Raw genomic sequence first — 12,127 nt, forward strand, 5'->3', positions numbered from 1 at the left:
CAAGTTTACATATCAAGCCGGTTTACGGCTACAGGTTCTAAACCGACTACAGGCCTTGGGCCTTCATCTGCTTAATCACCTTTATACTACTAATGAAGTTAACCCGGCCTAGGTAGGCCGGTTCACACCTAGTAGTAATATCCCCAACAATAACCAAGTTGTCTAACCAATCCGGATGTTTAATTTCCCTAATAAACCCATCCTCTAACAACTTGGCTAGCTCTTCTCCCATGGCTTGATGCTTGGGTTCGGAGAATCACCACAGTGTATGCTTCACGGGTTTGAATCCCTTAATTATATTAAGACTGTGTTCGGTCAGTCTTCATGGGATGTCGGGCATGTCTGAAGGGTGCCAGGCAAAGATATCCCAATTCTCTCGCAGGAATGTGCATAGGGTAGCGTCCACTGTCGGATCTAACTGTGCTCCGATAGATGTTGTTTTATTAGAGTTCGTCGGGTGCACTTGGAATTTGACTATTTCCTCGGCTGGCTTGAAAGAGGTGGATTTGGATCTCTTATCGAGGATCACATCGTCCCTATCCACTAAGGACCGTAGGGTGGTTAATTTCTCTGCCGCTAGGGCTTCGTATAGTGCCTCGAGGGCCAAGGACGCAGTTTTGTTTTCGGCATGATGGGCTTTGTCCGGGTCGCTCGAGATTCTGATAATTCCATTAGGTCTGGGCATTTTGAGTTTCATATACCAATAATGGGGTATACCTTGAAAGCATGAGAAAGTGTCCCAGACGAGGATGGCGTGATACCCACTATTGAAGGGGACCACATGAAAGAGAAACTCTTCGGATCTATAGTTCTCAGGCATGCCGAACACCACATCCAGTTTAATTTTTCCCGAGCAGTGTGCCTCTCGACTGGGGATAATACCTCGAAAGGTGGTATTGCTTGGCTCGATGCGTGATCTATCCATCTGCATTTTGTCGAGCGTGTCCTCATAGATGAGGTTAAGTCCATTGCCGCCATCCATGAGCACTTTAGTAAGTTGAAAACTAGCAACGATGGGGTTTAGTACTATGGCGGCGGGTGCTTGTACGGACCGAGCCTTCGGTTTGTCTTCGATCGTAAAGGTTATTGCCATGCCATTCCATGGGCTCAGTGTGGTAACTTGGTGGACTTCGGCAATGTCGCGGAGCGCTCGTTTGTGCCGATTGTGTGAGGAAAAGGTCTCGAAGATTGTTAGGACGTTAAAGTTGTCCTTCTCCAGTGAGTATTTCTTGGGAATTGTGGTGAGGATGGCCTCTCCACTTTTTGCTACTTGTCGGAGTACCCAGCATGCTCGGAGGCTATGGGTTGGGACTGTGTGCGGAGTGGCATGAATCGGGCAGGGCTTGTCCAGCAGTTCGTCAAGAACGGACCTGTGTCCCATGAAGGGTTTGTTCTTCCTGCCCATAGACTGGTGGTTGGGTGACCCGCCAGGATGTATTCGTTTGGCCCAGGCCGCACACTGCGTCAAGGCAGCGGGCTCCAGTTGAGTTTTCTGGCCCTCCATGTGCTTTCCATTGCACAGTACTTTTGTACTAGTTGCGATAATTCCGTGAAACTCTGTATGTGGTGACGGTCGAGGGCATTCAATATTCCTTCGTTGGTGCAGTTACGATGGAAAACCGAAACTACATCATCGTGCGAGCAGTCTTTGATCCTGTTTTTAACAAGCAGGAATCTGGCCCAAAAGTGGTGGGCCATTTCCTGAGGCTGCGGCCACACATACATCAGGTTGTATATATCTGGAGGACCTGAGTTGCTTTGAGAATATAGATTGTGGTGGGTGGGCGGATCAATTTGGATCTTGTCTCTCATATGCGTTCGGAGCTAAAATGGTTTCCGAAGTGACCGGTTCGGGTCCGGTTAAGCGCAAAGGTTCCGGCAATCCTACACTTGGACCGGAGTCCGGAGGGCGTAATGTCCCGTCCGAAGGGGGAGTATCCGGCTCAGGGGATTCGGATACCCGAACATACTTGGTTTTCAATATGGGGAGGGAGGTGTCTGTGGCCGGTTCCTCAACGACCACCACGAAGTGGGTGATCGGCGGGTGATTAATATCCCTCTGGTCGGGCTTGAGCCCGATCCGGTCATAGTCCATTGAGACCCCCAGGGCGGCAATGCGGTCCAGCAATTCGTTTAAAGACGAAACATCCACCGGATCCAATTTTTCAGAGTACTTAGGGCCAATGCAGGGACAGTGTCCGGCGGACATGGGGGGAGTTGCGGGCTCGACGGTCGTGCGGGCCCTTATGGTGAAATCGCCGAACTGGAGGGTCTGTCTCGAAGCTAGGCACCCTCCATAAGTGATATAGTTGTTGATGAATAGGCGAGCCATAGATCGCTTTTTGCAGACAGCACGATAAAGTTCTCAATGAAAACGCCAATGTCGGTGTCAAAACCGGCAGATTTCGGGTAGGGGGGACCAAGCTGTGCGTCTAAGGATCAATGGTAACAAGAGATCAGGGGACATGGTGTTTACCCAGGTTCGGGCCCTCTTAAGGGAGGTAAAACCCTACTCCTACTTGATTATATTCAACAAGTATGAAGATTACAAGAGTTGATCTACCTTGGATCGTAATGGCTAAACCCTAGATGTCTAGCCTATGAGTATTCCAATTATGGTTAAGAAGGTAGCCTCTACCACTACAAAAAAAATACACTTCCGTGATGATATGTGTTTGTCACAGTAGGTCGCATTTTCTGTCATGCATGTACATCCATGACGATTTTATGACAGAATCAAGATAGGCATACTTGTGTTGTCGGAGAAGTGTTCCATGACATTACCAAAATTATCATCACGGAAGTGTCCACTTCCATGACGATAAATCGCGCGTCATAGAAGTGCTTTCGTCAAGGGTGACCGGCACGTGGCATCCACCGTAACGGAACGCTGTTAAGCTATCGGGTCGGGTTCTGGATCCAATAACCTGTTAACAGCCCGGACCAATGGGAAATTTCCACGTGTAAAATTCTTATTGGACGGACGAAACACGTGTCAGCTCGTCAGTGGGTCAGATAGGTGCCTATGATATGTCGACACGTGCCACGGCCCACCACTGGCCCATTTAGCTTACAAAGGCGACCCGTTTGACTTGGTAAAAAGTTAACGGGCTGGCCCATGAAAAGCCTGTTAACGGTCTCTTTGCAAATAGCCCATTTTACGGCCCAGTAACTCACGGCCTGTTAGGCCCTAACGGAAATCGGCCCAACAACGTCATGTGGGCCATCGAATATAACACCAGCCCATTTCACTTTCGGCCCATGTATGGCCCATGATGTCTTTCGGACCACATGAGGCCTTCGTATCTTTAGGCCCTTTAGAGGCCCACGGTGACTCTAGCCCATAATGAACAGTAATTTTCTTTGAACCCATTAACGGCCCGTGATTCACATGGGCCGTTTCCAGCCCATGTTAGCTTTCGGCCTATTGACGGCCCATACGTTCTTGGGCTCCTTTCCGGCCCTCGATTACTTCTGGCATGTTACTGGCCTATTCCCCTAATGGGCCAAATTCGGCCCATGGCAAAGCCGGCCCGTTTCTGGCCTGTTAACCCGTTGCGCTGTTTCCAGCCCGTGTTAGCTTTCAGCCTATTGATGGTCCATACGTTCTTGGGCTCCTTTCCGGCCCTCGATTACTTCTGGCCCGTTACTGGCCTGTTCCCCTAATGGCCCATGGCAAGAGTCGGCCCGTTTCTGGACTGTTAACCCGTTGCACCATTTCCAGCCCATCCTGTATTCTGGCCCATTAATGACCCGTTATGCCTGTGATAGAATTAAGCCTTTGTTGTCCTCCAGCCTGTTAACGGCCCATTACCATGCTGGTCCAATAAGAATTACGCCCGTTTATGGCCCATGTAGACCCATTTATCCGACGACCCGAGGCCCACCGATTCTACGGCCCTGATGGAAGCCCATTTATCGACGGCCCGTAGGAGACACATGGATCATACGGCCCGTATATGGCCCATGGTTGTTGCGGCACTAACAAGCCAGGTAAAAGTAGACTAGGAAATAAATAAGGTCGAAACTAACACTAGGCTATTAAGGCGATTGCACAGATTACATCCACTCGACATCAAAGATCGCCACCAGTGCAAATATGGGGAACACCCTACACTATACAAAAATGGCTTGCTGTTTTCTTCAGCCGGTGGCTGCACGTTAAGAACAAATTTTGTATCGCACCAAAACAAATTACAACTATATAACAAAAGGAAGGTTGTCATAAAACTTAACAGTCTAGCAGATAAATGCACCACCAGAAGTTCAGAAGCTCAGTTCATTTGACCTGACTATTACGTTTTCATGTTGTATTGTCCGATGGAGCACTATAACCCTCGCCTTCATTTCTCCCAGGCTCCTAAACAACATAGCAAATGTCTAATAGTCTGGTTTCAAAACCATGCATATCTTGACGACATCGAACAATGTCTCTCCTTGTTTCACAAAGGGTCTGTGTTAGGGAATGGACTTGTGTCTGGAGCGCAGATACAACATTGCTTTGAGCTTGCATATCTTGATCATGAGGCAGTTTGGACGAGATTGCCTTAACAACCAACCCAGTATTACGCAAGAACGTGCTTTTGGCACTATTAGTGGACAGGTACTGACCCACTGCAGCAAGAGCTGATATTGCGGTTATAGTTGCCTCACCACCTTCAGAAGGTGGCGGTTCCACCATTTTTTCCATAGCTCGCTAAAAAGTTGAGTTTTTACATTAGTAGTACCAGAACAGAAGATATTAAGGAGGCAGCAAAACCAAACAAAATAGCTTTGGTCTATATACAGAACTTATTCTGGTGAACCCATGTAAAATATTAGTTGTATTTTATTGCAAAGTACATAATAAAACCAGGTTCCAAACATATGACGATGTACCATCGCTAATGTATTGTCTATTTCTTCACATTGTATTGAGGGCTAAGGATAAAGAGACGAAGTTCATAATACGGTAAGCATAGTATGACATCATTCATATCACAAAACAACTAAGAACAGACAACTAGGCAATTGTAACGTTGTGTGGGCAAGTCCAGCACGGAACTAGATTACGAGTCAAGATCAAAGGAACATCACTCCTTTCTTTTAAACCTTGTAAGGTGCAATGATACGCTAAGACAATTGTGTATAAAATTGAAAAGAGTAATAGACATTGGCTGCAAACCATGCAGTTCAAGGCACAAGTCGGAGTAAGTAGTAGTTAAAAGGCATGAGGATTAAGGACTTACAGCAGCGGCTTTGACTGGCGTAGTCATGCCCTTCTTCTTGCTGGTGTGACAGTCCTTGAAGATTTCCACAACATTTGTTTCAGGTACTTTTTGGTCCTTGCGGGCTTTCCTCTGCATTTTGAACAAGTCAATATAGATCTAATAATATGGTACAGCGAAAAGAGTGAAACAACAGCTAATTACAAGAGCCTCGCAGTGTGCAATATAGCTATGAGATCCTGTCGTCTGTTGGAATTTCACTTTCGTACGGTTAGCCTTGTTCTTTGAACAGTTCACCTACAAGAATATAGATTTGTGTGGCACATGCGTAAATAGGACTTCAACATGTGATCTGATCACATATATATAATGTATGTGATACTCCGGATCAGACCAGTGTTTAACAAGGCCCCTCCAGTCTTCATCTGATATATTTTCCACTGGAGATGTTTGGGAAAGTTCACTGTTAGCCTTGCCTTCAAAGTGAGTTTTCCTCAAGTTATACCGATATTGTCGCAAAGCAGGTTTGAAAACATGGGTGCAAGCTTGTCTGGTTGCATCATCTTGGCTATCCAACTTGAACCTCATCTGTTGAAAATTATGGGAGTCTCATTATCAACAACCTAGAAAGGAGAAAGACAATATTACTAGTTTCCATACATAACCATACTTACAGATAAATGGTCGAGGAAGGTGTTGAACTGGGTTTCTCTTTGTCATTCCAGTACTGAATCCATGTTGGGAGGATACGTACATGACACCTAACGGCAACCGCTGCCTCTGATACTAACTTGGCTGACCCTGTAGCATCACGTGGCCTTTCTAAACCTGCCTCAAAATGGATCTCCATTCTTCCTCCTCTAGATTTAGTTAACCTATCGAGCATTATCCCTGATGTTTGTTTCCTCTTGTGCCTAGGTGCTAGTCCAACAACGAACATAGGAAGTGTTAGTGTACATCAAACTGTGAGACTACATATAAAGAAGCATGCAACTGCAACTTGACTCCAGCAACTACCTTCTTGCTGTTGAAGCTCACAAGGTTCATATGATATTGCCAACTCGTTTTGTGTCAAGAGTGCCTGGGAAGTAGTGTCAGGTGGAAAGGGAGCTTGGGAACATGCTGCTAGCTCGGTTGACACATGAGTAACTCGTGCAGCTGGTAGTACTGTGGAAGGTGTTGCAAGAACTAGGGTTGTCTCTGCTTGTTTGGTGGCAGCTATTTGTTTTTGTTTGGCTTTTTTTGCAGCTCGTGTAGCATGAGATGCCCTGTTTGTAGAATTTTCTGCTGGACTTTGACCTTCTATTGCACCATCAGTACCAGCAGAATCTGTGGGATTCATCCGCTTCTCATTCCCTGCCATTATGTGTTTCTTCCTCTTTCTCTATGCCATGTTAAGTCAAGCCGACAAGAAAAACGAATAACAATTTAGTTCTTCAGAACAAATTGATGTGTGATGCAGACGAACTGAACTTTGATGTTAGACAACCACATGATAGGAGGATATAATATGTACAAAAAACAGGACAGAAGAGATAACCAAAACTATGATGTGTAAACTAAGAAGAAGACATTTCACCAAATTAGAAGCAATGCAATGGAAGGTAGACAACATATGAAAGATGCTACAAATATCGCTCTGCCAAGTTAACAGTGTCTCATCATAAATGGCTTTTAAACAAATGTGAAGCAGTACAAGAAATAAACCATATGCAAGATGCAAACAACATCACACTACCATGTTAGAGGTCTCTCGTCATTAGTGCCATTGCATATTCACAGCATTGCATATTCATAGCTTATGATGTGTAAACTAAGGAGAATGCATTTCAACAAATTAGAAGCAATGAAAGCTAGACACCATATGAAAGATGCAACGAATATCACTCTACCAATTTAAACTGTCTAGTCATAAGTGCCATTTCAACAAATTAGTAGTACAAGCTAGAAAAGAATGTGAGATGTAACCTATATCACACTCCAAAGTCAAACGTGTCTTATGATAAGTGGTTGTTGCGGGTTACACAACAGTAGTAATTTGATGTAAGAACATGTTGTGATAGACAGATATTGTATGTTCTAGAAACAAGAACACGTGTCTTATTCAAGTATAATGTGTAAAGTAAGCAGACGGAATTCAACAAAATTAGAAACAATACAAGCTAGACATCACACATAACATGCAACCACATATAACAGTGCCAAGTTAGAGGGAGCACCAGTGATGGTGCACTAGTGGAGACGTGCTCATCATAAACACAGCTTTGTTGAGTGTCTATGCATGTGTTGTCTTGGAAATCATCTTGGGGGTGTGGAGGAGTAGAAACTGTAGAGGCCCTCCATTCGGAAGGAGCACCTTTATCCGCTGCCTTGCTAACTTCCTTCCGCTTTATTGTCAAGTAAAACCGACAAGAAAAAGCAATAAAATTCTATCTTCAGAACTCATTCATGCATGATACTGACAATCACTACTTCGATGTAAGGCAAACACATGATACCAGGATGGAATATGTATGAAAAATAGGACGGCATGGCATGTACACAACTGTTTGTGTAAACTAAGCAGAAACCATTCCAAGAAATAAGAAGCAATGCAAGCTAGACACCACATGAAAGATGCAACCAATATGACTCTGCCAAGTTAAAAGCGTCCCATCATAAATGGATTTTCAACAAATTAGAAGCAGCGCATGCTATAAATCACATGAAAGATGCAACTAATATCGCACTGCATATACTAAAGGTGTCTCGTCATATTGATTGATGTAGGATACAAAAAAACAATAGTTTTATGTAAGGACATGCTTAATAGACAGATGTACTATGTACTAAATACAAGAAGGCATGTCACATTAACAGGTATAATGTATAAGCTAAGCAGACTAGCACATGCAGTTTAACCAGATTGGAAGAATTACAATCTAGACACCATATGCAACATGCAACCACATATCACGCTGCCAAGTTAGAGAAAGCACATGTGATGCTAGTGTAGGGGAAATGTGGTAATCAACTACGGAGCTACGTTCACTATCTTCATCTAGCCTTGTTGTTTCTTGAGAATCATGTTGGGAGGCTGACGCTGCATTCTTTAAATGAGGAGTAGTCCACTTGCCTGACTGGCTCGTCATAAGTGACTGATGAGGGATACACAAGAACATTAGTTTGATGTAAGAACATGGTTAATACATAGATGTACTAGTATGTACCAAAAACAGAAAGGCGTGTCATATTCAAAGGTATAATGTGTAAGCTAAGCAGATGCAATTTAACCAAATTGGAAGAAATACAAGCTAGACATCCGGCTAGAGTGGTGAGCATGATCATCTAGGACCTGAGAGTCTGGTGGGAGGCGGGCTGCTTCGCCACCATCGCGGCTTTTTAGTTGGCTTCCAGGTGATGCCGGTCTTTGCTGGGCTTGTCACTGGCTCGGCCAGTGCCCTGACTAGCTATTTGTCTTCTAGTGCTCACGGGATGGTGGTTCATGTAAAAAATATATTTCCTTATCTTAATAAAGACCGACTTAGGCCTTTAGAATACAAGCTAGATACCAAATGGAACATGTAACCACATATGACACCGCGAAGTTAAAGCAAGAACCTGGGATGCTGGTTCATTGCGAGCGAGGTCATCAACTCCAGAGCTCCGTTTACCGTCTCCATCAGTTGACACTGCACCCATTATAGCGTTGTAACGTGTCGTGCCTACCCGCGTAGCAAGCTGGAGCAACTTCTCACTTTTCTTTTCTGCTTCCCTCAAGGCAAACTCTGAAATACCCTTGCATAAAAACACAATAGTGAGAGTATGGATGAAGTGTGTGCAGAACTAGTGCACTGTATAAGTAGCAGATAGAAGGTGGATGAAATATAAATGATAGGAGACATATGATAGCTCTACAACATTGCATGGCAAACAAAATTAGATTCTACTCCGTATGATTTTGTAATATATGAGCACAGGAAATGCAGGTACTCCTCCAGCACACCACCACATCTGGTCATATCTAAGATAATAGTCGACTGAAAATAAATAGGTCAGTCGATTTTGTTAATGAACCGTTCGATTTATAAGGAACGGGCAGATGGCCTTCATCTACCTACCGCCAGTCATTGTTGAATCTTTCTCAAACCGCCAGCAACCACCGTCCTAGACCCCTGCCTCCGCCGCCCCACCCTCCCCTCGACCTCACACCACCGCCATGCTTGGCAGCGCCCCCAGGCCATCCCTTTAATCCCGACCGACCTCCAGTCTCCAGATCGGGCGCCAGTAGCTCTAGGCCGCACACGCCCCTAAGATAAACACCAAGCCGCTGCTTCCCCAGCGTAATAGGCGTACTAGCGCCTGTTACACCGGGGAATGCTTCCGTTAATCGGGAATCAACTGGCCAGAAATTGAAATTCAGGGGGGCGACGGACCTCTAGCTAAGGTGAAATAGTATATGAGGAGAAACCTTATGCATCGCGAGTTACTAGGAACATCTAGTATGAAGAAGAAGCGGTCAACTAGTGTCTTCTGTGGGATGAATACTGTGCAAGCAGACACGTAAGATTTGCATGAATAAGGTAAGAGGAGTACCTGTATCGGTTGCCAGTGTGGTGTCGATATGTCGCGGCGATCTTCTTGTTTTTCCCGGGGGAACCGATGTTTTGGAGAGCCGTGGTTCCTTGGACAACCCCATGGCCAAATTATTGACTGTGTTGCCGTGGCCATATATCAGCAGAGGGGAAGCAGATCCTAGGCGGCGAAGGACGGCATAGCAGGAACAGCTCCGGTGCGGTGGACGGTGGTGAAGTTGGAGCGGCAGCTGTGAGGCGCAGGACGGCGTGGTTGAACTGGCTCGGGTACGGACGGCTCGGCCTCGGCATCAACTACTAGCCGTGGAGGGCGTTGTGGTTGAGGTTGTGGTGGACACCGACGTCGGGGTATCGGCTCGGGCATGATGGAGGAGGGCGGCGGTTGATGGGTGGGATGGGGTGGCGGACGGAGGACGCCGGGTTTCATGGCTGGTGGAGAGGTAGTTTTGGCGCCCACGGAGTACGAATGGGGAATCGAACGGGTGGGTGGGGGGATGGGGGATGGGGGGAGAACCATGTTTCAGTCTGGGACGCGCTTGTTTTTGGCTTTTTCGAACAGGAGATGGGACGCGCTTGTTTGAAATTTGGGGAAAGTACAAACTTTGCCCCCCTCTTAAATTTTGGACCTACTACGGGTCGGGGGTAGGATGGTAATCCCAGGTGTCCCAAATAGTGGGCGGGAGCGATTTCGGCCGCGCGCATGTGCACTTAGGCGGCCATTGTGTATGAATGTTTTTCGGAGGCGGTTGCGTGGAGTCTAGATGAAGCTACAAACCTACCCCGGTTTAGACCTTTGGACGTCGGGCCGGTAGGTTTCACGGGTCGGAGTTATTAGAAAAGTAATTTATTTGTACTACCAAACATTGGTCTCACGCGGTTTCGGGCGAGTAGAGGCTCTTTTGGCGCTTCGTTCGAAACTTTGAAACACAAGCATTCACGTTTAGAGTACTCTTGAACTATGAGGATTGACCTAAATAGACAACGCTATATTTGACCTTGTATGTTTGAAAACCTCATTAAATTATCCGCTTCTTTTTGAAATTTTGACAGTTGAAAATCCTATAACTACGATTATTTTGGAATGGAGGAGCTAAATTTGAATATATTTTGTACACGACTACATATGCTATTATGTACAAAATCAGAGCAAAGATTGGTGCCCCCATAATGTAGGTATGATTTACAAATGCCATGATATCAAATTCAAATAATTGAATGGACTTCATGTTGAATTCGAATTTTTTTAAACCACCTTAAGTTTAATTCAAATGTATGCTAGTTCATAGGTAGCTATTTATAATGTTCATTGTGTAACTTTCATATGTATAATGTGCTTTACACACACAACATGAACTATACTCACGTTTATATTCGATTGCTAAAGGGATGCATTGTCTGGAGTTCAAAATACTAACTATGTGGATCAATTGTGTTGAATAATAACATAGACATGCTCAAATTCGATAGAATCTAGATGTCTGATGGATCAATGACTGTTCCTTACACGAATTACAAATATCATGATCCCATCCTAATATCTGGATACAATTTATATCTTTAATCAATGTGTACAATAGTCTTTTACGTGTAGTTTCACTCTCCATCGGTGGTCTCTCACACATGCTCACACACTCTCCCTTGAGGTGTCTTTCTCGCACACATGCTCTAGATATAACACTCCCTCCCTCTCGTAACCATTTACAATTGTTTTCACTAACCTTTATCACAAGCACTCTTCCTCTCGCAAGCATACACACGCACAATCCCCATCGACCCTTTCTATATACATGGACCTGCCTACATGTCTCATGTACGCACATTATCTTAGGCTTGTCTCTCACGCATTGTATCACACCTCTCTTCCTAATCGACGAGTATGATTCTAGCAGAGCATTCTGTAGGATGCCCCTTAAAGTTAGGTTGGATGAATAGTAATATCAGAGATAAAGGGGTTACCTTAGTCCAAGAACCTAGGGTTACAAATCCTAGCCGGCTTTGTCAGTGGACACGGAGTCCTTCACAATTCTGCTATCTTTGTCTTGTACGACTAGTCATCCATGGGTATTCCTAAATGCGTCACGCGCCGACCAACGTGGCGTAGGATGGAACCGAACGAAGGGCCTCACCTCGACCCACCGGACCTCACGCGGTGACACACCCTCTGCCCCCATGTCTCATTATCTTCTCACACCCACACATACCAACACAAACACCACACACACAAAAAAATTCTCATGATGCCTCTATCCCCTCCCCCCTTGCATATACACACTCAAGGGAAGGGAATCTCTCGTCGTGACGTCATATTCATCTCTCTCTCTCTCTCTAGACCACTCTCATTTCTTG

This window comes from Triticum dicoccoides, chromosome 2B (assembly GCF_002162155.2).
Source record: "Triticum dicoccoides isolate Atlit2015 ecotype Zavitan chromosome 2B, WEW_v2.0, whole genome shotgun sequence".
NCBI lineage: Eukaryota > Viridiplantae > Streptophyta > Magnoliopsida > Poales > Poaceae > Triticum > Triticum dicoccoides.